This window comes from Pogoniulus pusillus, chromosome 2 (assembly GCF_015220805.1).
Source record: "Pogoniulus pusillus isolate bPogPus1 chromosome 2, bPogPus1.pri, whole genome shotgun sequence".
NCBI classification, from domain to species: Eukaryota; Metazoa; Chordata; class Aves; order Piciformes; family Lybiidae; genus Pogoniulus; species Pogoniulus pusillus.
The window spans coordinates 45,219,189-45,246,561 of NC_087265.1; the positions used below are offsets into that span (position 1 = coordinate 45,219,189).

General features: G+C 44.7%; 1 protein-coding gene across 4 annotated transcripts in view; it reads right to left on the reverse strand.

The window, feature by feature from the left end:
• The window catches only part of CSRNP3 (cysteine and serine rich nuclear protein 3), a 142,148-nt gene that overhangs the window by 110,750 nt on the left and 4,025 nt on the right, over positions 1-27,373 (reverse strand). Inside the window, exon 1 of one of the 4 annotated variants that reach the window (XM_064163880.1) lies at positions 7,990-8,115. The exons of the other annotated variants lie outside the window; for them this stretch is intronic. The gene's annotated coding sequence lies outside the window, so the exon portion shown is untranslated. Of the gene's footprint in view, positions 1-7,989; positions 8,116-27,373 lie in introns of those variants that run through there. 4 annotated transcript variants of the gene reach the window in all.

Here is a 27,373-nt window from a genome sequence, read left to right on the forward strand (position 1 = left end):
AAGTTTCATTCAAACACGAGGAAGAATTTTTTCGCTGTGAGGGTGACAGAACACTGGAACAGGTTGCCATGGAGGACTGTGGAGTCTCCCTCTCTGGAGATACTCAAAACCTGTCTGGATATGTTCCTGTGTGATCTGGTATATGTGATCTTGCTCTGGCAGAGGGGTTGCACTAGACAATCTTTCAAGGTCCTTTCTAGTCCTTGACATTCTGTGCTTCTGTGATTAAACAGCATCCCCTGCTTTCTGTCCTAGTTTTTCTCTATCCTGAAGAAACGACTCCTACAAAGATAATATTCAGCCAGTCCTCTAGCTGCAGGTACTCTGACTGCTGAAGCAAGTCCTCAAAACTCCATGGCAACAGGCTTTGCCTTCCTATGATGCCAGCTAATTGGCAGGCAAGACACATTAAAAGAGTTCAGAGGCAACATACTATTAGCAGAAGAAAAAAAATCCCATGTAAATATGGTGTATATATTTAAAACAGCCACATTACTACCTTGAACCTGCAAAGTAAAGTAATATAAAAGCCTGTCTGGATTGATTTTCTTGTGTCCCTGAAAAAGTTGGGAATTTTAGAAAACCATGGTAACAATCTCATTGCAGCTGTCCTTTAGAAACCAGGTATCTCCAAATCCCACTGAAAGGCCTAGAAGGAGTAGTGTCAGGATTACTGAGTGAATCAAGGGAAGGGGTGACTGCATTCATTACTTGTGCTCCCAAAAGAATCACAGAATCAACCAGGGTGGAAGAGACCTCCAAGATCATCCAGGCCAACCTAGCACCCAGCCCTAGCCAGTCAACTAGACCATGGCACTAAGTGCCTCATCCAGGCTTTTCATGAACACCACCAAGGATGGCAACTCCACCACCTCCCTGGGCAGCCCATTCCAATGCCAATCACTCTCTCTGCCAACAACTTCCTCCTAACATCCAGCCTAGACCTCCCCCAGCACAGCTTGAGACTGTGTCCCCTTGTTCTGTTGCTGGCTTTCTGGCAGAAGAGACCAACCCCCACCTGGCTACAGCCTCCCTTCAGGTAGTTGGAGACAGCAATGAGGTCACCCCTGAGCCTCCTCTTCTGCAGGCTGCACACCCCCAGCTCCCTCAGCCTCTCCTCACAGGGCTGTGCTCCAGGCCCCTCAGTGATTTCATTGCTCTTCTCTGGACACGTTCCAGTATCTCAACATCTCTCTTGAATTGAGGAGCCCAGAAATGGACACAGCACTCAAGGTGTGGCCTGAGCAGTGCTGAGTACAGGGGCAGAAGAACCTCCCTTGTCCTACTGGCCACACTGTTCCTGATACAGGCCAGGATGCCATTGGCTCTCCTGGCCACCTGGGCACACTGCTGGCTCATGTTCAGCTGCTATCCACCAGTACCCCCAGGTCCCTTTCTTCCTGGCTGCTCTCAGCCACTCTGTCCCCAGCCTGTAGTGCTGCTTGGGATTTTTGTGACCAAAGTGCAAAACCCTGCACTTGGGCTTGTTAAATCTCATCCCACTGTCTTCTGCCCACGCATGCAGCCTGTCAAGGTCCCTCTGCAGGGCTCTCCTACCCTGCAACAGATCATCACCTGCTCCTTGCTTGGTGTCATCTGCAAACTTACATCAAATATGCAGTACACAAAACAAACAAGATATGAAATAATAAAATAGGACCCTGCCTTAAATACTTTATGATTTAGAGAAAAGCTTTGCTACACAATTCAGTTACCAATTAAATATAAGAAAAAAACTCCAATCAACTGCTTTTTTTGTATTAATTTATGAAACCTTATTTTGTACTAATTCCTTGACAATTGTGCATGAGAAAATCTACCCAGATAAAACTTTTGATTTGAAAACAAAGCCAACAACTACAAAACAAACAAAAAAAATAATAAAAATAAAGAGGCATCAAACAAAGACTTGACCTTGCATTTTGCCTTGTCTCCAATGTACCAACTGAAAGTGCAGAAAAAACAGAGAAATCTGTAGGAACAACACAGATTTGCTTCCAAACAAAACAAAATTCTATGCAAATGACTGCAAACTGAGCAGGAGGATGCAGAAAACAGATGTTACACATAAAACATTACTGCAAAGTACTCATCACAAACAACTCCCACCCACTGGCCAGTCAGCATGTACCATAACATGCTAGGGAGACTTGGCAAATAATTTCACAGTTAAATCGTGAATATCGATGCTCACAGAGATGTTTGGGATATTTGTTGTGCTCAATATTCTGTTTTAATTTAGGCTTTTTCTTGGCCTGAAAACACAGCCTTATTTTTGTTGTAAAGGTATTTTTCTTACCTGATGAATAAATGTCAGCAGCAGAAGATGGTCATGAGCTAATCAAATGATGTTTGCTTGGTTCCTCGTATTGCACTCAATTATGTGATGGTTTGGGTGTTCCTACCCCCCACACACTCAAAAATCACCCAGACTAGACTCAGTTGATCTAGAAATTGAATGAAGCTTTATATTTACAGCTTAACACAACGTACAAGCAGGTATTTACAATATATGCAGTTATATACAGAAATAAATGAGTTAAAAGAAATACAGAAGCACAGCAGCCCTCCCAGAAACCAGAGTCCCCAGGAGTGGCTCACAGCCACCCTTCCACCCTCCTCTCACCCCTCTACCTTACCCAAGACTTAACCTTACGCTCAAAGTAGTTTGTAGGGTCAGTCAGGGAGGTTAGGAAGCAGAGGGATTAGTTACACAGATCACAGGTTAGGTTAGAGGGAGAGGTTCAGCCCCAGAGAGACAGAGAGCCATTGTATTATCTATGTTTGTGTTCTTGTTTTCATACATCTCAGCAAGCCTATGAGTGCAGTAGACATGAGCATTGTTTCCTTTTCACAGCCTGTAATCTAGTTCTTCTCACCAAAACATTCCAACTAGCTTCAAACTAACATATTTGCTCTTTGTACAACTGGCAGTCTTAAATGAGGAGAAAACATTCCAACTAGCTTCAAACTAACATATTTGCTCTTTGTACAACTGGCAGTCTTAAATGAGGAGGGGGGAAGAGTCAAAACTGGTACTGTCTACAGTGACAACATCACTCACACAAAATATTATTTGCTTGTGAAAATGATTATTCATGTAGAGGACTGCATTAATGCAGACAAAAATCCATTTGCATGAGTGCTTGCAAACAGTGAACAACAGAGGTACAGGGACATGAATCAAACAGCTGTTCAGAATTCAAATTAATGTTTGCAATACATGTTTTGCTGTATTTGGCAGCTCTAATCACAAGCACCAGTTGCCAGAGGTAAGCTCCAATAGCTTCACAACTACAATCTGTAACACCTAAAAACACATAGCAGGCTAATTCAGCTTAAGGGACTGGGTCAATTTGAGGGTCTGTATAGGCACAGGAAATACAATTAGTATAACCTTACTAAAAAATCTGTGCTTACAGCAGAGCTCAAGCTACACAGATTTGAACTAGGAAAAGTCTTTCTCTGTTTGTTTGCCACAGTCTAGCTAAATCCATAGCACTAAGTAAATCCTGTGGGATAAGGCTGTGCAATTCAACCTGGGGAATCTGTTCTGGCATTGCAAGGCAAATTCTGCCAAGTCAGCTCTTTGCAGAGTCTCTATAGCATCACTTGCAGCACTCCTGATTTCACACTTGAGTACTAATCCACTAATCTTCCAGATTGCCTACACACTGTTGCATGCACTAACACACACGAACTAGCTCCGCTGGCAGTGAATGCAGAACGCAGAAAGGATGTTGCCATATGCTCACCTCCTGTCTCTACACAGAGTATAGATGCAATGGTGGTAGACCTGCTTCCCTTAGTCCTCCAGAGCACTGCAGAAGGCACTGCATGCCTCAAGCACATAAATATCCTCCTCTCCATCAACCAAATATAAAGCTCTCACATACAGCAGCAGCGAAATGGCCTTTTAAGTTCAATGCTTAGCTACATCAGCTGATGCTAACAGTTAAATGAAGCATTAGTTAACTTGGCCAACAGAAGAAAATTCTAGACTAATTCTCCTAAAGCTCTCCTAGCATGCTCTCTAGACAGCAAAAGGAGCTCAGTAAGAGGCAGTAAAAATTCTACTGAGCGTTCCTCCAATGATGAAGGTGGAACCTAGTAGGAGGGGATTCAGAGGCAATCAGTGAGAGGGCTTTACTGTTGAGATTTGCCCACACAAGCTCTTTAGTTTGAGTTTGTGTTTCATTTATAACAACTTTCTATGCTTGTGGTAGCAAGAGCTGCTTCTACAAGACTGAAAGATACTTAAATGACACTCAGTCCTAGAGGCAAATAGGAGATTGAGGGCAAAGTCATGCAGCAACTCAGACACAACCTCATATTTATAGTATCTAACCTCCATCTAAGTCACCTAGGACACTTTTAACTCTTAAAGAATCCTTTCAAAAGCCTTCAGGGAGGACTGATGAAGAGCTGGCATTGGTCACTCTGCTTCTAGTAGGCTTTAAACTTTGATGATGACATTTCATCAGTTAAAATTTCTTCACCCAAAACCTCTGTGGAAGACTCTCTCTCGTTTCTGTTTGAATTTCAAGAAAATAAAACTGCAATGCATTTGAGCTCCACTACAAAAGTTATTTATATGTGTTAACAATACCATGTAATCTTTATTTTAATGTTGCCTTTAAGATATTGCAGAACAGGAAAAATGCCTCATTCAGTAATGGAAAAGCAATCAGCCATTTTAAACGATGCTCTAACAAACCACATACATACTAACTAAAGGATAAAGAGGTATATTTAGTCTGTCATGAGGCACTGAGGAAGTCTTTGGCATTTGTTCTGGTTTCAAGATATAAGCAGGAAGTCATCTACTGGATGGAGCGAAGCTGGAGGTGGGTAGGTTCAGGCTGGATGTGAGGAGGAAGTTCTTCACCATGAGAGCAGTAAGACCCTGGAATGGGTTGCCCAGGGAGGTGGGTGAGGCCCCATCCCTGGAGGTGTTTAAGGCCAGGCTGGATGAGGCTGGGAGCAGCCTGCTCTAGGGTAGGGTGTCCCTGCCCATGGCAGGGGGGTTGGAACTAGATGATCCTTGTGGTCCCTTCCAACCCTGACTGATTCTATGATTCTACTGGAAACAAAACCAGGATCAAAAAGTAGAAGTGGTATATTTCATATATATTGCATACCATCCAGCACCAAAAGAAACTGCTATTTGGAGAAAATAAATTATACAAAATGGATTAAAAAAATAAGTACTGGATACACTTTCTTAATTGATAAGAATTAAAGGATGACATTCCTTAGTAATGCTAAGTAGTGTAATGCTATTTCTTGCTTATAACAAGTTATATTAAGTAATTTAGGTTTTGGTTTTCTACAGTAGTTTAATAATCAAGAGAGATTTTGAGATACTAGAACATGTCCAGAGAAGGCCCCTCAGTGACTGGAACACAGCCCTGTGAGGAGAGGCTGAGGGAGCTGGGGGTGTGCAGCCTGGAGGAGACTCAGGGGGGACCTCATTGCTGTCTACAGCTACCTGAAGGGAGGCTGTAGCCAGGTGGGGGTTGGCCTCTTCTCCCAGGCAACCAGCAACAGAACAAGGGGACACAGTCTCAAGTTGTGCCAGGGGAGGTCTAGGCTGGATGTTAGGAGGAAGTTGTTGGCAGAGAGAGTGATTGGCATTGGAATGGGCTGCCCAGGGAGGTGGTGGAGTCACCATCCCTGGAGGTGTTGAAGCAAAGCCTGGATGAGGCACTTAGTGTCATGGTTGAGTTGAGTGGCCAGGGCTGGGTGCTAGGTTGGACTGGATGATCTTGGAGGTCTCTTCCAACCTGCTCAATTCAATTCTATTTGATTTGATTCTATTCTATTCAACTTAAAAGGGCTTGTGTGATATTTCAATCACCAACACATACAACCAACAAGGAAGCACTGACTAAAGATTCTCCAATAAATAAAAGAAAAAGAATTTCTTTGATTTTGAATTTGTTAACTTTGTTATGCTTAACATAGAGGTTATGCATGCTCCTTCTACCATAGACTTCCCTGGGAATAAGCCTGTAACCTAAGACATTACACACCACATATCCATACTACCACCATCAACTTTTAACTTTTTTCCCAACTTTCTGCCTGCTTTCAAATTCCTTGTCTAGCCTACAGCCCACTCACATGCTCCCTTCTCAGTAGAGTCTCCATCCAAGACTTAACGAGTGCATCTCATTTACACCAAGCTAGTGAGTGCTGGCAGCAGCTGCTAGGGAATAATGGACAGAAAAAGCAGATCTGTAGGTCACGTAGAATACCTGAATCATTAAGGAACTTTAAAACTAGTGACAACACAGTAGTTTTATTCAGTATCTTTCATGCTGTCATTATTAAGCAGCAGATATTTTTAGCCACCCAAAGCCAAATCCATCTGCAGCAGCAGTGTTTCCAAGGAAACAGAATAATTTAAATACATGTGGAACTAGATCTCTGTTTTCATCAACTCCTCTGTGTTACTGGAGCTGCTTTGAGTCAGATTTTTCATCTGAAGGGAGAAAAGTGTTTGGAATATATAGATTTGGGACTGAAATTTAGCAGTTATTGCTTATGCTTTCAGATAGGTATTCATTCTCTACGAACAACAATATATAAGGGTACAACTCATCTGGTCTTGATTCTTTACCAGTATTCACATTCCAGGGAAAAAAAAAACAACCACCAACCAAAACCCAGTTCATCAGTCTTTTACATGGATTTTGTGGATTGCTGACACTTGGTGTAAGTTAATGTAATAGATTGTTTCTTTAGCAAACACATCAGGTTCCATCCAGTGAAGAAAATGCTAGGAGAAATGGATACAGCTCCACATGCTTGCTGCTGGTAAGGTATATAAATAAGTGGACAGAGGACAAAGCTTCTTCCAATCCTCTTCAGTACTTAGTCCAATTTTATACATCATTTTACAGGAATTTGAGTCTGCTCTAAGGGAATTCAATCAGTGAATGCCACATGCATGCATGTGCTGATTTTCATCTTGGAAATCTATTAAATTCCAGTGGTTCAGTTTTATAAAGGTATTCTACCAATATATTCTCTGAAATCAGTGATCACAATGATTTATTTCAATGGAGATTTCTGCTTCAAATCAGCAGAATGGGGTCCTGTGCTGCAGCAGTTGTATTCTACATGTAAATAAGACAATAGATGTTGAAATCTCTGCCTCAGTGAGGCCAATATCAAAATCTCCATTTTTTCTCAGTGGGGTTAGGACTTGTGCCTGTAGTCCTGCACCCTCAAGTAATGTGGCTTGATAAATAATCTATTTTCTGTACCTACTAAATTATTTCCTACTTGTGATTTCCAGTATCTCTGAACTAACAGCTGCTGCTAACATGTCAACTCAGCAGAAGAGCTTTCACACAAGCTATTGCAATGTTTATTAGAACTAGTACATAACTGCTGCAGGTACTACAAGATGTAACTGTCTTGTACACATTGTGCTTTTTCTTTCTGACAAAGATAATTCCATGACTGATTTATAAACCACAATCATTCCAAACCTAAACATAATGTAAAAATACCCAAAACCCCTTTCAGAGTTGCCCTCAGGAGCCATTCTCGCTGTATATTCAACAGTAAATAGAGCACATACAGTTTTAGAAGCAGTTCATCTGTAAGTCCTTTTATTATCCAACATGAAAAATATTTTTCCACCTTCCAGCACTATTCTCCTGCTGATAGTATACCCTGTATTTATAACAGTATTTCTGTGACACAAAAAAAACCTCTCTACCTACAGCTTATTGAACAACTTCATCATCGATCGGATGCAGTGCCTATAACCACAGAAGAAAGTTGACAGCATCACTGTCTATGGATCTCACACGAGGTGAAACCTCCCAGGCAGAAGAAATAACCTGAAAAGCTGCTTCTGAGTCATTAATGAGAACAAAGGAGATTCTTGTATATGAATTTTTCTATACCTAAGAAATACTGTGGGAAGGATCAAGAATAGCTATCCAAAACAGGAATTTTTGTCGCCCTTACCTGTGAATCGGGTTTCTGTGTTTCAGCTCCGTCAGTGCAGGCTGAAAGCTTCACTCCTCCTCTTTCTGTCCATCAGACAGCAGTCCTCCAATAACTGAAGTCATCCTGGCATCCTCTGGAACATGCTCCCTGCCTTATTTCCCACTCCCCACCCCCCTCTGCATGCTAGCAAAATGGGAAAGCAGCAAGAAAGAAGCAAACCAAAAAAGCCCATCTGAAGCTCGGCTTTAATGAACTCCCAAGTAATCAGCGAGGACGTGCTGTACCGGAAGGGAATGGCAAAACTTAAAGACAAGGCAAAAAACCCAGGCTATTAATAACCTTCAGCTCCACTAGTGAACAGCAATTCTCCCTTTCAGCTCCTTTTTCTAAGGAACAAACAAGCAAACAGCTGTAGGAACAGAGTTACTGCCTGTATGCATTCTTTTGAGGCTGACTGGGCTATCCACACCTTCAGGCAAGAGCTGCTATGTATTTAGGAAATTCTGGGATTATCCAACATAACAGTGGTGCTTTTCAACAAACTAAGAATCTGGAAATCTCAAGGCAAATTATAGTAAGTCAGAAATGGATGCCAGTGATTTCCTACTAAACATCTGAAAGAGAGTAATTACTAGATGCTTTATCTTGAAGTTCTGCCTACGTAAAGCTCTGCTTGTAGAATCATTGCATGTGCATTTCTTTTACTGTATCTTTAATACAGTAGCCCAAATGTGCTGCATGAACTCTGTCCTCACGAAATTTTCTACTTAAATAAGAATTCCAATTGTGTACTTTGAGCTAGCTGGGATATTTTAGTAAGAGAAATTAGATGATAGGCTGTGAAAAGGAAACGATGATGTCTACTGCACTCATAGGCTTGTTGAGATGGATAAAAACAAGAACACAAACATAGGTAACAGTGTTGCTTTCTGGCTCTGGCTGCCTCTCTTTGTCTAACCTGCAGAGTTGCTCTCTGGCTTTGGCTGCCTCCCTTCGTTCTCTAACCTGCTAATCCATCTGCTTCCTGAATCCCCCTGGCTGATTCTCCCAACTCACCTTGAACGTAAGGCAAAGTCTGAGATAAGGTAGAGGGATGGAAAGGAGGTGGAAGGGTGGTTGGGAGCCCCTCCTGGGGACTCAGGTTTCTGGGAGGGCTGCTGTGTTTCTCTGTTACTTTTTAACTTGTCTATTTCTGTCTCTAGTTGTATAGATTGCAGCTATCTGCTTGTATATTGTGCTAAACTGTAAATATAAAGCTTCATTCTTTAATTTCCAGCCACTGAGTCTAGTCTGGGTGATTTTTGACAGTGGGAGGGGGGGCAGGTAATACCCAAACCATCACACAAATGCACAGATGTACTGGGTGATAATTTCCAGTTCACTTGCTTTAAATAGAATCACAGAATCAACCAGGTTGGAAGAGACCTCCAAGATCAGCCAGTCCAACCTAGCACCCTGCCCTAGCCAGTCAACTAGACCGTGGCACTAAGTGCCTCATCCAGGCTTTGCTGGAACACCTCCAGGGACGGCGACTCCACTACCTCCCTGGGCAGCCTCATCCAGACTATTTATAGCCTCTTCAATCGACTTGGAAAGGGGAAAAAAGAAGTGTTTCCCAAGACCAGGGAGGTTTTTTTTCCCTACATATCCATATAAATCAGGTATCAGCTCATCACATAGTTTAACTAAAACAAAAATCAAGAATAAGCCTTCAGTTTCAGCGAAGGTAATGTCTATTGCCACATCAAAGCATTTGTACTTCAGGATTTCCCCTTGAAAGAAAAACGTTAAGCAGCAGGAGCTGACAAAATATCTTTGTTTACAGATTTCAATCTTTGCTATGGCTTTCCAAGAGAATTAACTGATAATTCCTTTAAATAAGAGCATCTATCCTCTTCACTGAATTGTTGATCTCTAACCACAGCATGACTATACCAATTACCATACTTACACTGCAAGTAGTAGCTGGTTTAGCTTCTGCAAAAAAGCAGCTGTCAGTCTTATCATAATGAACTGCCAGCAGATCCTGAGCATAACATTCAGATTCTATCTTAACAAGTGAAGAAGCAGTCTTTCTAACCAAACTACTTCAATTTAACACAACACCTTTTCCTGGATGCCTCAAAAAATATATTCCTGCAAGAGAATGGCCTAGGACAACCTCCAGTCCTTACTAGATAGAGAGGGGAATATAGTGACAAAGGATGAGGAAAAGGCAGAGGTGCTTAACACTGTCTTTGCCTCAATCTTCAGTAGTGGGACAGGTTGTCTCCAGGGCAACTGGACTCCTGGAGTGGCAGATGGAGTCAGGGGCCAGTATAGTCCCCCTCTAATCCATGAGGAAGCAGTAAGGGACCTGCTGCGTCATTTGGATCCTCACAAGTCCATGGGACCAGATGGGATCCACCCTAGGGTGCTGAGAGAGCTGGCAGCTGAGCTGGCCAAGCCACTCTCCATCATTTACCAACAGTCCTGGCTCACTGGAGAGGTCCCTGAAGACTGGAAGCTGCCAATGTGATACCCATTCACAAGGAGGGTCAAAATGAGGAGCCAGAAAACTACAGACCTGTCAACCTGACCTCAGTGCCAGGCAAGGTGATGGAACAGCTCATCTTGAGTGCCATCACAAAGCACCTACAGGATGGCCAAGGGATCAGGCCCAGCCAACATGGATTTAGGAAGGGCAGGTCCTGTCTCACCAACCTGATCTCCTTTTATGATCAGGTTACCTGCCTGGTGAATGTGGGGAAGGCTGTGGATGTAGTCTACCTGGACTTCATCAAAGCCTTTGACACTGTCTGCCACAACAAGCTCCTAGCCAAGCTGGCAGCTCATGGCTTGGACAAATTCACTCTGTGCTGGATCAAGAACTGGCTGGATAGCCAAGCCCAAAGAGCTATGGTGAATGGTGCCACATCCAGTTGGCAGCTGTCATTAGTGGTGTTCCCCAGGGGTCAGTGCTGGGCCCAGTCCTGTTCAACATCTTTACTGATGATCTGGACAAGAGGATTGAGTCCTGCATCCAGTATCATTCAGAAATGGGCCAGCATGTACATGCTTTTTCTGTCAGGAAACACTGGTAGAGAAGAAAAAAAAAGGATAAAATTCCAAGTGAACTATGTGTATCTTAAAAGTGTGCAGACAGGGCTGCTGCTGGAAAAGGTGTCTGGGCAAAAGAACTGGAACCCAGTAATGTTTTATCATGAGATCAAGGTCTACATTTCCTAAATTTGAAGCTGCTGCCACTGCAAGGAAATCACTTGTGACAGAAACCAAAAGGAGAATTGTGGCTTCAGTCCTCAGAAACGTCTCAATGCATGTAGTGTTCCAGTAGTTCAGGGGTTAACAGTGAGAAGCTATCAAATAGGATACATATGCTACAGATTCTGTGACTCTCTGAAAAAGACCTCTGCAGTCAGAAATAGCAATGCATTAAAATGCAGAAGCCATACAACAAGCTCTAGTGGCTTCAATGCCCTACTGACTGCATTTAATGAAGCCCAAAGGGATGACTGTTCAGGTTGGAGAAGAAGCTGGATAATTCTGAGTGATACACAGTGAAAACACATCATCCTACATTTGAAATTTGAAACTGGAAACAGGAAAGAAGAATAGAATGATTTTACCACAACAGTCCTACATTTTTACTTTTCAATAGAACCTAGAATCATAGAATCAACCAGGTTGGAAGAGACCTCCAAGATCATCCAGTCCAACCTAGCACCCAGCCCTAGCCAGTGAACCAAACCAAGGCACTAAGTGCCTCATCCAGGCTTTGCTTCAACACCTCCAGGGATGGCAACTCCACCACCTCCCTGGGCAGCCCATTCCAATGCCAATCACTCTTTCTATGAGTAACTTCCTCCTAACATCCAGCCTAGACTTCCCCCAGCACAACTTGAGACTGTGTCCCCTTGTTCTGTTGCTGGTTGCCTGGCAGAAGAGACCAACCCCACCTGGCTACAGCCTCCCTTCAGGTAGTTGTAGACAGCAATGAGGTCTGCCCTGAGCCTCCTCTTCTGCAGGCTGCACACCCCCAGCTCCCTCAGCCTCTCCTTACAGGGTTTGTGTTCCAGGCCTTCTCTGAAGCAGCTCTGTCAAACTGCACTTAGAACAGAATAGAATCGTAGAATGCACCAGGTTGGAAGAGACCTCCAAGATCATCCAGGCCAATCTAGCACCCAGTCCTAGCCAGTCAACCAGACCATGGCACTAAGTGCCTCATCCAGGCTTTTCTTGACCACCTCCAGGGACAGTGACTCCACCACCTCCCTGGGCAGCCCATTCCAATGCCAATCCCTCTCTCTGGCCATAAGTTCCTCATAACATAGAGCCCAGACCTCCACGGAGGAGTAACAAACCAAGCCCTTGTTATATGGCACACCAGGGTGCTAGAGAAGTGTCCATACTGTTCAGTGGATCTGACACTTGAATACAGACTACTTTAGGATGAAGGAGTTGTGAAATCTGTTCTAAGATGGTGAGTGGGGCAAAAAGAAGAAAACAAGACTGCTTGTAGTGCAGATGAAGACAAAGCAAAGTTCTAGCCTCAGTTTTAAGAGTATCACAGCACTTCTGGTTACAACAGGTTTTTATAGACTCTTTGATCAACAGGACCAAGCCAATCCCCAAACATTTCCTCTTTCCTCGGAATAACCAAACAAGCAAGCAAACCCCAAACCAAATAAAGCTTGTGTGGAAAAAAACCCCAAACAAATGGAAACCTCCATTAAAACAGTGCCAAGCAGTAACAAATCCAAGGGCAAAATTGAGAAACATGATCAAGGCAGATTAATGTTCACCTCTAGAAATTCAAGTTCCACCTACTTACCAACATCCATTTATTTTCCTTCAATAATCTGCAGAGTGCTGTCATCTACCTTCAGTGAAATCAGCGATGCAAAAGAGAGGAAAGATAAACAAAGAACTTCTGCCTAAGAGTCTATCTGAAGTTCCATTAATTCATCTATGACAATCTTATAAAGCAGCTTTTAAGCATGGAAATTGGTTCTTTCTTTTCTTATTTACACACCAACAGCTAAGTCAGGCAAAACAATCAGGAATCCACTTCCCAGAACTTTCAAGTTTACTCAGGTTTTTTTAGCTGTATATGTGGATGTGCTGGAGTGTGTCCAGAGAAGGGTCACTGGGTTAATCAGAGGGCTGCAGCAGCTGTCCTATGAGGACAGGCTGAAAGAGTTGGGGCTGTTCAGTCTGCAGAAGAGGAGGCTCCCAGGTGACCTTCTTGTGGCCTTCCAGGATCTGAAGGGGACTTACAAAAAAGCTGGGGAGGGACTTTTTAGGCTCTCAAGGAGTGACAGGACTGGGGGGAATGGAGCAAAGCTGGAGATAGGTAGGTTCAGGCTGGATGTGAGGAGGAAGTTGTTGAGCATGAGAGTGGTGAGAGCCTGGAATGGGTTGCCCAGGGAGGTGGGTGAGGCTCCATGGCTGGGTGTTTAAAGCCAGGCTGGATAGGGCTCTGGCCAACCTGCTCTAGGGTAGGGTGTCCCTGGCAATGGCAGGGGGGTTGGAACTGGCTGATCCTTGTGGTCCCTTCCAGCCCTGATTCTGTGAAATACATTTCTTGTGTTTCAGCCCTACCTGCTCCAGTGAGCTACATCAGGGAAAATACAACTTTCCACTGCTACAATAGGCACCTTAGGAGATTTTACTTAGTCACCAAAGCTGAGTACCTAAAAGATTAATAAGGGTTCTTCTTTGTTCTGCTTACTTTGAAGGTTAGATGAGTTTCTTCTTTCATTTATATTCCTTCCTCCCCTACTAATGCACTGAATTGATGAAACCTTTAAGCTGATTTTGAGGCAATCCAGTTCTGACCTAGCTGGTATTTACACATAAAGATGTCTGGGGTGGGGGGAAGAGGGAAGGAAGTCTTTTCATATGTCCCATACTGCCTGGATTATTCCTGTTTTGTTCATTACTATTTTAATAAACACCAAAGTCCATATTTTCCCCTCTTCTCTTTTTTAGGACCATCAATAAAGGACTTTATTGATGAAGTAACTACAACCTATAGGTCTTTAATACCTACATTTCTGTCATCAGATAAAAGTTCCTACTGAAAAGCAAGCATGGTTTATGTGGAATGTTCATGGTGCTGATCCCCATAGACACTGTTCTTGAGCCTGCACTTAGAGAAAATGCTTGAAAATGGATTTGAATGTTTTTGTGGTGGAAATAACATATCACCACCAAAACTGTACCTTTTCCTTATCTTTATTTTAGCACAACATTTATTGCTTTGTTTTAAACCAGCATTAGACTGCTGCTAAAAACCAGACTGAATTAATTGCTTTTAATCGTTAGTTATGTCTAAATTTATTCCACACTGCATTCTAGAGACAAAAGTAGGAATTTTCTTCAAGGTCTATATTCATAAGGTAGGCACCACAACTTCTCAGCAGAACCCCAGTCCTGTGTGATCATGCACTGACACCTAGTGAACATCCACACTTGAGAAATCCTGTTGCTTTTCTTCTCATGGCCCATGCAGGGTAAATGTTAGTAACAATGACAAGTTGCTTCCACATATGGACTGTGCTTCCTTTCTTTTAATTAGAGAGCTATTAGGGACGTGCAGCAGTTTTTGTACTAAGGCATTAAAATGCACATACACCATGCAGTATCTGACCTGCTCAAAAAACATGTGGGTCCCTGTAAACAAATCACCACCTCATTCTATTTTTCATCCATGACAACAGCCTAGTGACTAGTACACAGCATGTCAATGACACCAATCAGAAAAACAAGTTCTTAGAGCCTAGATGTATTTTGCACACCTTCAATCTCCACAAGGCAGTTTGCACACCTTCATCTCCACAATGCATTCTGCACACCTTCACCTCCACAATGCAGTTTGCACACCTTCACCTCCACAAGGCAGTTTGCACACCTTCATTCTCCACAATGCATTCTGCACACCTTCACCTCCACAATGCATTCTGCACACCTTCACCTCCACAATGCATTCTGCACACCTTCAATCTCCACGAGGCATTCTGCACACCTTCACCTCCACGAGGCATTCTGCACACCTTCACCTCCACGAGGCATTCTGCACACCTTCACCTCCACGAGGCATTCTGCACACCTTCACCTCCACGAGGCATTCTGCACACCTTCACCTCCACGAGGCATTCTGCACACCTTCACCTCCACGAGGCATTCTGCACACCTTCACCTCCACGAGGCATTCTGCACACCTTCACCTCCACGAGGCATTCTGCACACCTTCACCTCCACGAGGCATTCTGCACACCTTCACCTCCACGAGGCATTCTGCACACCTTCACCTCCACGAGGCATTCTGCACACCTTCACCTCCACGAGGCATTCTGCACACCTTCACCTCCACGAGGCATTCTGCACACCTTCACCTCCACGAGGCATTCTGCACACCTTCACCTCCACGAGGCATTCTGCACACCTTCACCTCCACGAGGCATTCTGCACACCTTCACCTCCACGAGGCATTCTGCACACCTTCACCTCCACGAGGCATTCTGCACACCTTCACCTCCACGAGGCATTCTGCACACCTTCACCTCCACGAGGCATTCTGCACACCTTCACCTCCACGAGGCATTCTGCACACCTTCACCTCCACGAGGCATTCTGCACACCTTCACCTCCACGAGGCATTCTGCACACCTTCACCTCCACGAGGCATTCTGCACACCTTCACCTCCACGAGGCATTCTGCACACCTTCACCTCCACGAGGCATTCTGCACACCTTCACCTCCACGAGGCATTCTGCACACCTTCACCTCCACGAGGCATTCTGCACACCTTCAGTCTCCACGATGCAGTTTGCACACCTTCATCCTCCACGATGCAGTTTGCACACCTTCACCTCCACGAGGCATTTTGCACATCTTCACCTCCACGAGGCATTTTGCACACCTTCACCTCCACAAGGCATTCTGCACACCTTCACCTCCACAAGGCATTCTGCACACCTTCACCTCCACAAGGCATTCTGCACACCTTCAATCTCCACAAGGCATTCTGCACACCTTCAATCTCCACAAGGCATTTTGCACACCTTCACCTCCACTCAGGGATTCAGCTGGCTCCACACACAGCCCACTTGTTTTGTTTCTATCGTGTAGCAGATGGTGATGGAGATGATCTGAAAAGCCCTTAAATGTGAACAGCACATGCTGAGAAGCAGGGGAGACTGCAACCAGAGGATTTATAGCTGACAACAATCTAGGGTCAGCAATTATGTCATCGCATTGTCACTCCCCCTAAAGCATCTTTACAGATCTGCAGAAGCTAGCTGTTTGACCTATTCATCCAGCTCCATGCAGAATCACCAGCCTCACACCCTCTGCATACACAATGGCAAACATCTGACATGGCAACTCCTAACTCTTATTCTTAAACCACATTAAAGCAACCTTTCTTCTAAATGCTGAACACTTCTTGAGTATAAAGGCCAAGCTAGCAACTCTCTCTTCTACTGAATTTTCAGAGCACTGGAAGGTTTTTTGGTGAAAACCTGCACTGACTAGTATGACAAGCAAAGCTGGAAAAACAAATACCAAAGTAAGCCTTGTCATGGTAGGCCTGATGAGCCAGAAATAGGCTTATACATGCACTGGCTTGCCCAGGCATGTTTTCCTCCTGTGGTAGACAAGGTACGCCATAGGCTTAGCTTGTGCCTGCCTTGTGCAAGGCCTATGCTTTCTCCAAATTTGGGTAAAGCAAGCCTATGGCTTTACCTAATATGGTCAGGCTTGGCTAACTGACATTCTGCTTGGCTGTGCCCAAGGGCAATTGATTTCAGCCCACACTGATAAGAAGAGATATGCAGGTAAACACAGCGTGCTTTGCCAAGCTATTCATGCCTGCTGTTGCCTGCTGCCATTGCTTACTGCCTTATTGTTTGCCTGGAAACTCCACAGTTGCAAGTTTACCAGGGACAGACTCTGAATGCCTGCATGCAATTGGCCTGCACAGCCAGCGTGACATGGTGCTGAGACTGCACATCACAGGACATCCTGCCTGCACCTGAAAGTGTCCTGCCAAGAAGAGAAGTCCTGGAGATACACAGATTGTCCAGAGGAGCCAGGAGACAAGGTCAGAGATTGTTTGCTTCCTTTCCCCAGAAGCCTGGGAAGAATTAAGTCTCGGTGGCTGACAAGACAGAGTCCCCTGAAAGCATGTGGGCACTGTCTGGACTGTGGCTAGCCCCATGAGTCAGGTAATAATAATTTTGTGAGTAAACACTTAAATGCCTCTTTGCAATTCTCCATTGCCTTCTGCCTTAAGCAGGAAGAGCTCCTTGAGTCCTTGCCCAGGGAGGTGATGGAGTCAGCATCCCTAGAGGTGTTGAAGCAAAGCCTGGATGAGGCACTTAGTGCCATGGTCTAGTTGACTGAATAGGGCTGGGTGCTAGGTTGGACTGGATGATCTTGGAGGTCTCTTCCGACCTGCTTGATTCTGTGATTTTGAGATTATTTAAAATGGCTAAGTCCCTTTAAAAAGTATGTTATGCATATATCTCACAAGCAAGTCCAAATCAAAGTAAACATTACCAGAAGCCAATGCAAATCCTGAGTAACTTTAACTCTCATGACATTTTAGATGCATACACAATGCTCACAAATATATACACATACAAATTTCTATGCATACACAATGCCTTCCTGTTTGTCAAGACTCCACCTGGAGGATGATCTTTCTCATGCTATCACTACAGGAAGCCTTTACAAATTTTACACCAATCTCTGATGTTAGATCAAAAATTAGAATAGGTAACTATAATCTTACCAAATAGGTATTAGGAAGAGTGTGTCCAGCAGACGAAAAGAGGTTCGCCTCCCCCTCTACTCTGCCCTGCTGAGACCTCATCTTGAATACTGCCTTCAGTTTTGGGCTCCCCAGTTTAAGAGGTACAGGGATCTGCTGGAGAGGGTCCAGCAGAGGGCTATGAAGATGATGAGGGGGCTGGAGGGCATGGCTGATGAGGAGAGGCTGAGGGATCTGGGACTTTTTAGCCTGAAGAAAAGACTGAGAGGGGTTTTAATAAATGTTTATAAACATCTGTGTGCTGGTCGTGGGGGGGACACAGGCTCTGCTCACTTGCTCCCTGGGACAGGACAAGAACCAATCAGTGAAAGCTGCAGCAAAAGAGGTTCCACCTCAACACACGGGGGAACTTCTTTACTGTAAAGGTCACAGAGCACTGGAACAGGCTGCCCAAGGAGGCTGTGGAGTCTCCTTCTCTGGAGACTTTCAAGGTCTGTCTGGATGTGTTCCTCTATGATCTGTGCTAGATTTTGTAGTCCTGGTCTGGCAGCAGAGTTGGACTGGATGATCTCCTTAGATCCCTTCCAATCCCTAATATCCTGTGATCCTGTGAATTCACACTAATGTAATCGTACAGGTAAAACACAGATCACTACAGGAAGGTACAGGAGGGGGATGCAGCAGGGTGCCTGATCAGTTTTCATAGATCAAAATGTCTTCTGTAGTAGAGAAAATGTATATCTCCTCAAACCACGCACAGAATTCTGCTTTGCAGATCAAAACCCCTTGTTGCCATGGGGACGAAAAAAAACCCTAAACCCAGAACCCAAACCAGACATGACATTGCAAGGCTACAGCAGAAACCTGTGCTTGGGGAATTTACTGCCAGACCAGGGATTTTTAACCAAACATGCTTGGTTATTTTCAGACTGAATACAAAACGCTTCCCCAAACCTTAGTTCCAAACTCTCCTTTCAAGAGTGTTTTGCAGATTTTCCTCACAATTTACTCATAGATCTATATAGTATTTACACAAGGTAAGAAAATTAGTGTTTAAGATGTACCATCTACAATGCAAGAATGCCAGATTGTGTGTGTGTGTGTATATATATGTATCTTTTCCAGGTATACTTCATACCAAAGTGTGCACTAATGACTTACACCATCCCTGGAGGTGTTGAAGCAAAGCCTGGCTGAGGCACTTCGTGCCATGGTCTAGTTGACTGGCTAGGGCTGGGTGCTAGGTTGGACTGGATGATCTTGGAGGTCTCTTCCAACCTGGTTGATTCTATGATTCTATGACATCGCTTAGTTGTCCTGGTAGGGCATAAATCCTGCCGGGCAGGTTTAACCCTGGCTCTCCTCCTTCTGTTGTGCTAGGGTCAGGGAGTGAGTAGATGAGCCAACAATAAGGGTTTCCCCTCAGCAAAGGCTTGAGGGAAAGGGGCTAGGGGGCTTAGCATCTGATGCCAGGTGTCTTATGCTGCCCTCATTGTGCCTGCGTAGTTAAAGGAGGCACGAAGCTTTGACTTCATTAGCTAGTACAAGGGTGCTAGTGCCTATTGGCCAGTTTGATTTCAAAATCAAGCAAAGGGAGATGATTTAGAAAACCTCACCTTTCTACACCTGCTTTTCTACATTTGCCTTTCTACGATTAGCCTTTCTGCACCGTGCCTTTGTCTGCAGGGAGCATCTCCTCGTTTGCAGCTCGTCAACGGGCAGCCACAGGCATGCAGCTCTCACCAGCGGCTTAGCAGCATCTCCTTCTTCCTCTGCCTGAAATATTTCCATCTTACCCCAGGATCATCAAGAGTTCGAAAGCATCTTTCATATAGAGGACTTACTCAGGGACCAAAGGCGTCCTGAGTATATGCTGGAGTGAATGCCCTGACTGCAGAGGCATTAGTTAGAATTTCTCCTGCTCTCATGTTACTGTTTTCCAAGTTCTGATTGTATAAACTGTTTAATTCTATGCAATTGCTTCTTGTCGTGATAGGAGAAAAATCAAGGACTGCTGCTAAAAAGGTCTCATAGACCAGATGCTTATTTTGAGGGTGTCTGTGACAAACTGTAAAATACCAAACTCTAGAGATGTTTGTTTGTAGTAAACAGTTGATAATCTGCAAACCTAAACAAGGGCTACTGTAGGAGCGTCTGTGGCTACTCATTGGAAATCTGTGATAAGCAATCTTGTAAAGACCCAGGCCTGCAGTGACTAAGGAAAGCAGGAAGGAGATAAAGGAGAAGCAGAGATATCCTGACATCAGCAACAAAGAAGGGTCTGCTTGAGCAGAGATGAGAAAGACCCTGGAAGGAAGACCGTGTGGGATGTTCATTGCAGATAACCATTCCAGACCACCAGGGTTGGAATCGTTGGAATTGGGGTGGAGAATGGGAAAACACTTATGTTAATGAACTCCAAGAAATAACTGTAATAACCCTACCTCCTATTATGAATGTGCCTGCTCTTGTGAGAGAAACTGTGGCTTGTGCCAGCACAGGGTGTGCAGGATTGATGGAGCGATGCTGCCTGCACCCAGCGCTGTAATAACACAAACTGCTTCATAACTCTGCATGAGTCTTGGGGTTCATTTTCGACCAAAAATCCAAAGAACCTCATGGATTTTTCCCAATGTTTGAATATTCATAATAAAAAACAATATTCATACAGAAATTAAGTCATATTTCATAACCTATTATTAATTTCTGCTGCATCAGTCCATTTATTTGAGCAGAGGACAAACAGATCTTAAAAGAGGCATAAAGTACTTGAGAAGTAGGCACAGACAAAAGAACACTGTATAAGCCAGGCTGTACAAAGCAAGATTCATAATGCAGTGGTTTAAAACAATATTTCAAGGTTAATTATACATGCAATTTGCCCTTTGTAGCTGTGTTCTTACCAGATAACAAAAATTAATGTTTGATGACTAAAACAGAATATCGAGCTTTTTGAGAAGGCTGTTGGCACTTCAAAGCAAAGGGGAAAAACAGAGTCAGAAATTCCCACTGGAACACAAACAGTTCCCAGAAGTGTGAATAAAAAAAACCTCCAACACACTGAGCAAAAAAGAGACCCAACACACTGAGCAAAAAAGAGACCCAACACACTGAGCAAAAAAGAGACCCAACACACTGAGCAAAAAAGAGACCCAACACACTGAGCAAAAAAGAGACCCAACACACTGAGCAAAAAAGAGACCCAACACACTGAGCAAAAAAGAGACCCAACACACTGAGCAAAAAAGAGACCCAACACACTGAGCAAAAAAGAGACCCAACACACTGAGCAAAAAAGAGACCCAACACACTGAGCAAAAAAGAGACCCAACACACTGAGCAAAAAAGAGACCCAACACACTGAGCAAAAAAGAGACCCAACACACTGAGCAAAAAAGAGACCCAACACACTGAGCAAAAAAGAGACCCAACACACTGAGCAAAAAAGAGACCCAACACACTGAGCAAAAAAGAGACCCAACACACTGAGCAAAAAAGAGACCCAACACACTGAGCAAAAAAGAGACCCAACACACTGAGCAAAAAAGAGACCCAACACACTGAGCAAAAAAGAGACCCAACACACTGAGCAAAAAAGAGACCCAACACACCGAGCAAAAAAGAGACCCAACACACCGAGCAAAAAAGAGACCCAACACACCGAGCAAAAGAGACCCAACACACCGAGCAAAAAGACCCAACACACTGAGCAAAAAGACCCAACACACTGAGCAAAAAGACCCAACACACCGAGCAAAAAGAGACCCAACACACCGAGCAAAAAGAGACCCAACACACCGAGCAAAAAGAGACCCAACACACCGAGCAAAAAGAGACCCAACACACCGAGCAAAAAGAGACCCAACACACCGAGCAAAAAGAGACCCAACACACCGAGCAAAAAGAGACCCAACACACCGAGCAAAAAGAGACCCAACACACCGAGCAAAAAGAGACCCAACACACCGAGCAAAAAGACCCAACACACCGAGCAAAAAGACCCAACACACCGAGCAAAAAGAGACCCAACACACCGAGCAAAAAGAGACCCAACACACCGAGCAAAAAGAGACCCAACACACTGAGCAAAAAGAGACCCAACACACTGAGCAAAAAGAGACCCAACACACTGAGCAAAAAGAGACCCAACACACTGAGCAAAAAGAGACCCAACACACTGAGCAAAAAGAGACCCAACACACTGAGCAAAGAGACCCAACACACCGAGCAAAAAGAGACCCAACACACCGAGCAAAAAGACCCAACACACCGAGCAAAAAGACCCAACACACCGAGCAAAAAGAGACCCAACACACCGAGCAAAAAGAGACCCAACACACCGAGCAAAAAGAGACCCAACACACTGAGCAAAAAGAGACCCAACACACTGAGCAAAAAGAGACCCAACACACTGAGCAAAAAGAGACCCAACACACTGAGCAAAAAGAGACCCAACACACTGAGCAAAAAGAGACCCAACACACTGAGCAAAAAGAGACCCAACACACTGAGCAAAAAGAGACCCAACACACTGAGCAAAAAGACCCAACACACTGAGCAAAAGACCCAACACACTGAGCAAAAGACCCAACACACTGAGCAAAAGACCCAACACACTGAGCAAAAAGACCCAACACACTGAGCAAAAAGACCCAACACACTGAGCAAAAAGACCCAACACACTGAGCAAAAAGACCCAACACACTGAGCAAAAAGACCCAACACACTGAGCAAAAGACCCAACACACTGAGCAAAAAGAGACCCAACACACTGAGCAAAAGACCCAACACACTGAGCAAAAAGACCCAACACACCGAGCAAAAGATCCAACACACCGAGCAAAAAGAGACCCAACACACTGAGCAAAAGACCCAACACACTGAGCAAAAAGACCCAACACACTGAGCAAAAAGACCCAACACACTGAGCAAAAGACCCAACACACTGAGCAAAAAGACCCAACACACTGAGCAAAAAGACCCAACACACTGAGCAAAAAGACCCAACACACCGAGCAAAAAGACCCAACACACTGAGCAAAAGACCCAACACACTGAGCAAAAAGACCCAACACACTGAGCAAAAGACCCAACACACTGAGCAAAAAGAGACCCAACACACTGAGCAAAAAGACCCAACACACCGAGCAAAAAGACCCAACACACTGAGCAAAAGACCCAACACACTGAGCAAAAAGACCCAACACACCGAGCAAAAGATCCAACACACCGAGCAAAAAGAGACCCAACACACTGAGCAAAAGACCCAACACACTGAGCAAAAAGACCCAACACACCGAGCAAAAGATCCAACACACCGAGCAAAAAGAGACCCAACACACTGAGCAAAAGACCCAACACACTGAGCAAAAGACCCAACACACTGAGCAAAAAGACCCAACACACTGAGCAAAGAGATCCAACACACTGAGCAGAAGATGCAGGCAATAACACGGAATTCACACTAATGAAGGTACTCTTTAGAGCACTCCATCTCGATGTATTTATTTCCCTGTCTAATATGTTTATAATATAGAATGTCCCTGGAATGCCACATGAAATGTACTAGAATCATAGAATCAATCAGGGTTGGAAGGGACCACAAAGGTCATCTAGTTCCAACCCCCCTGCCATGGGCAGGGACACCCTATCCTAGATCAAGCCGGCCACAGCTTTATCCAGCCTGGCCTTAAACATCTCCAGGGATGGGGCCTCAACCACCTCCCTGGGCAACCCATTCCAGCCTCTCACCACTCTCATGCTCAACAACTTCCTCCTCATGTCCAGCCTGAACCTACACACCTCCAGCTTTGCTCCATTCCCCCTAGCCCTGTTGCTCCCTGAGAGCCTAAAAGGTCCCTCCCCAGCTCTTTTGTAGGCCCCCTTCAGATCCTGGAAGGCCACAAGAAGGTCACCTGGGAGCCTTCTCTTCTGCAGACTGAACAGCCCCAACTCTTTCAGCCTGTCAGGAGAGCTGCTGCAGCCCTCTGAGCATCCCCATGAGTATTAGCTAGAAACGCTGTAAAAATGCTGTGACCTCCAGGCCATATGCTGGTTTGCAATGCAACAATAAAGTTGGGAAGAAACCTGCAGAAAAATGTTCTGCAAAACAGCACCTACAAAATGGCTTTTCCACATCAAAGCATTACCAATATGTACTTGAAATACATTTTTCTTTTAATATTATAACTACCTAAGAATAAGATTACAGCAAACTAGAAAAGAAACCTTGGAAACTAAGTACAAGCCTTATCTGCAGACTGCTTCATGATTCCAGATGGCTCTGCAGAACTGTTAATTAGGGAATAAATGCTTTTTTTAATCTGTTCTTAGATACATACTTTTTTATCTGCTCTAATAACACTTGCATATCAGACAGCACATTATACAGAACAAAGTAACAACGAAACCAATTAGCTTTGATTAACTCTTCATTCCACTCCCCATCCCTACAACACAGAATAAAGCAGCTACCTGCAATTTAACTACGTCAAGTCTCCTTTTGGACCAAGCCTGGCTGCATGCTCTGGCACAAAACAGCACAGGTCTTGGGAAATGCTTTGACAAATCATCAAGTAACTGAGAAGATCCTGTGTAATGTAAAGCACTTCCGATGGAGAGTGGAAGTGCCTTCAGAATAGAGTGGTGTGTGGCCAGCAGGTCGAGGGAGGTGATTCTCCCCCTCTACTCCGCTCTGCTGAGACCCTACCTGGAGCACTGCATCCAGTTCTGGAGCCCCTATTACAAGAGGGATGTGGAGATGCTGGAGCGTGTCCAGAGAAGGGCCAGGAGGATGCTCAGAGGCTGCAGCAGCTCTCCTATGAGGACAGACTGAAAGAGTTGGGGCTGTTGAGTCTGGAGAAGAGAAGGCTCCCAGGTGACCTTCTGGTGGCCTTCCACAATCTGAAAGGGGCCTACAAAATAGCTGGGGAGGGACTTTTTAGGCTCTCGGGAAGCGACAGGATTGGGGGGAATGGAGCAAAGCTGGAGGTGGGGAGAGTGAGGCTGGAGGTGGGGAGAGTGAGGCTGGAGGTGGGGAGAGTGAGGCTGGAGGTGAGGAGGAAGTTGTTGAGCATGAGAGTGGTGAGAGCCTGGAATGGGTTGCCCAGGGAGGTGGTTGAGGCCCCATCCCTGGAGGTGTTTAAGGCCAGGCTGGATGAGGCTGTGAGCAGCCTGCTCTAGGGCAGGGTCTTCCTGCCCATGGCATGGGGGTTGAAACCCGATGATCTTTGTGGTCCCTTCCAACCCTGACTCATTCTATGATTCTGTGATTTGACAAGTTCTTGGAATTCACAAGAATGCAAATGTCTTTTCCTTCGAGGTGACTGGTGAGGGAAAAGGGATGTGAAGAATTAATACAACAAAGTATACTACAAACAGTAACAAACAGAGGAAAACATTTAATCTTCTGGATAAAATTATCTGCATGTATCAATCCTTTGATGCTGTGAACACTGCACCTACTTCATGAGTCATTATTTCAGTGATAGGGATCCTCTGCATTTCTCAGACTCAGAAATGTTAGGCATATGTCCTTGCAGACAGGGACATCCAACTCTCCTTGTCCTCTGGCTCACTGCTTCTCTAAATTAGTCACAATCGAACACCTGTAGAAGATTCTCCTATTTATATTTAGCTATTTGGAAAAGAAAACCAAACCACTGTTCAGCCCATTCAGCCCCCTCTCCATGCTGAACAAATACATCCATATATTACATCAGTGCTGTAACATCTGGCTGTGGTTAAAGCAAGCTGCTGCTTCTACTGCTGCAGAAGACAAAACACCAAACCGCGCTGCATTCTGACCTGTAGCCTCTCTGCAAGGCCACTTGTTACCAAACTACAACAACTGGCAAGAGTGGATGCATTTTAACAACTACGACCTCCAGCAGTGCTTGTTTCTGCACCACCCCCACACCCTGCGGATCCCCTGACTGTTGCTGTGCAATCGTAAGGCAGGTGTGGTAGTTTGAGCCCAGCTGGGAAGTTGTGGTGAGAAGAATCAGACCGTAGGCTGTGAAAAGGAAACAAAGGTGATGTCTACTGCACTCATAGGCTTGCTGAGATGGACAAAAACAAGAACATAAATATAGATAACAGAGTTGCTCTCTGGGGCTGCATGAACCTTAACCTAACCTGCTGTCTGTGTGACTAATCCATCTGCTTCCTAACCCCCCTGGCCGACCCTCCAAACTCACCCTGAACGTAAGGCAAAGTCTGGGGTAAGGTAGAGGGGTGGGGAGAAGGTGTAAGGGTGGTTGGGAGCCCCTCCTGGGGACTCTGGTTTCTGGAAGGGCTGTTGTGTTTCTGTATTACCTTTTTAACTTGTATGTTTCTGTCTCTAGCTGCATATATTGTAACTACCTGCGTGTATATTGTCCTAAGCTGTAAATATAAAGCGTCAATCAATTTCCAGCCTGGCTGAGGCTAGTCTGGGTGATGCTGGGGGGGGGAGTAAAACCCAAACCTTCACAGCAGGAATTTTAGACAATTTTAGATTGTCACTAGAATGACCTGGCAGAATCCAAAGTCTAAACAGTAGGGAAGAAGACATGTAACAATGATACATTCACAGTGAGGTAACATCACATGCTACAAACACCTCTCAATCTATTACATGAGTAAGAGTCACCAGGGAGTGAAGAAGGCAACCTATATTCAAGTGCTTTGTATTCCAGAAATCTGAGACTACCTAAATCAAATTATAGATTTCTCTAGGTTCAACCAAGCTTACATCACATACTGCAGAACGTTTTGTTTCATGATAAAAGCCAGCCAGATAGAGGGGACAAAGTGTTTGCTCAGCAGCTTTAATGCCAATACCAAACTGGGAGGCTTGGCTGATACACCTGAAGGCTGTGAGGCCATCCAGTGAGACTTGGAGAGACTGGAGAGCCAGGCAGAGAGGAACCTAATGAGGCTCAACAAGGACAAGTGCAGAGTCCTGAACCTGGGAAAGAATAATGAACTGTACCATTAGAGGTTAGGAGGTGATCTGCTGGAAAACAGCCCTGTGGAGAGGGACCTGGAAGTCCTGGTGGACAAAAAGCTATCCACGGGACAGCAGTGTGCCCAAGAAGGCCAGTGGGATCCTGGGGTGCATTAAGAGAAGAGTGGTCAACAGATCAAGGGAGGTTCTCCTTCCCCTCTGCTCTGGTGAGACCTCACTTGGAATACTGTGTTCAGTTCTGGGCTCCCCAGTTCAAGAGGGACAGGGATCTACTTGAAAGAGACCTACAGAGGGCCATGAAGATGATTAAGGGCCTGGAGCACTATCCTGTGACAAGAAGCTGAGGGATCTGGGGCTTTTTGGTCTGGTGAAGACTTATAGGGGGTCTGATAAATGTTTATAAATATATGAGTGCTAGGGTTCAGGAGGAAGGGCACAAACTCTTCTCAGTTGTGCCCTGTGACAGGACAAGGGGTAACATATATAAACTACAGCACGGGAAGTTCCACCTTAACATGAGGAAGAGCTTCTTCACTGTAAGGGTAAACAGCACAGAAGACATCCTGGAGTCACCCAGGATGACTCCACTACAGCATCTTTGCTCTTGTGTCTTTACTTACCACTTCCCAGAGTATATTAAAATTTACCAACTTGCCACAGCTTTTTTTCCCCT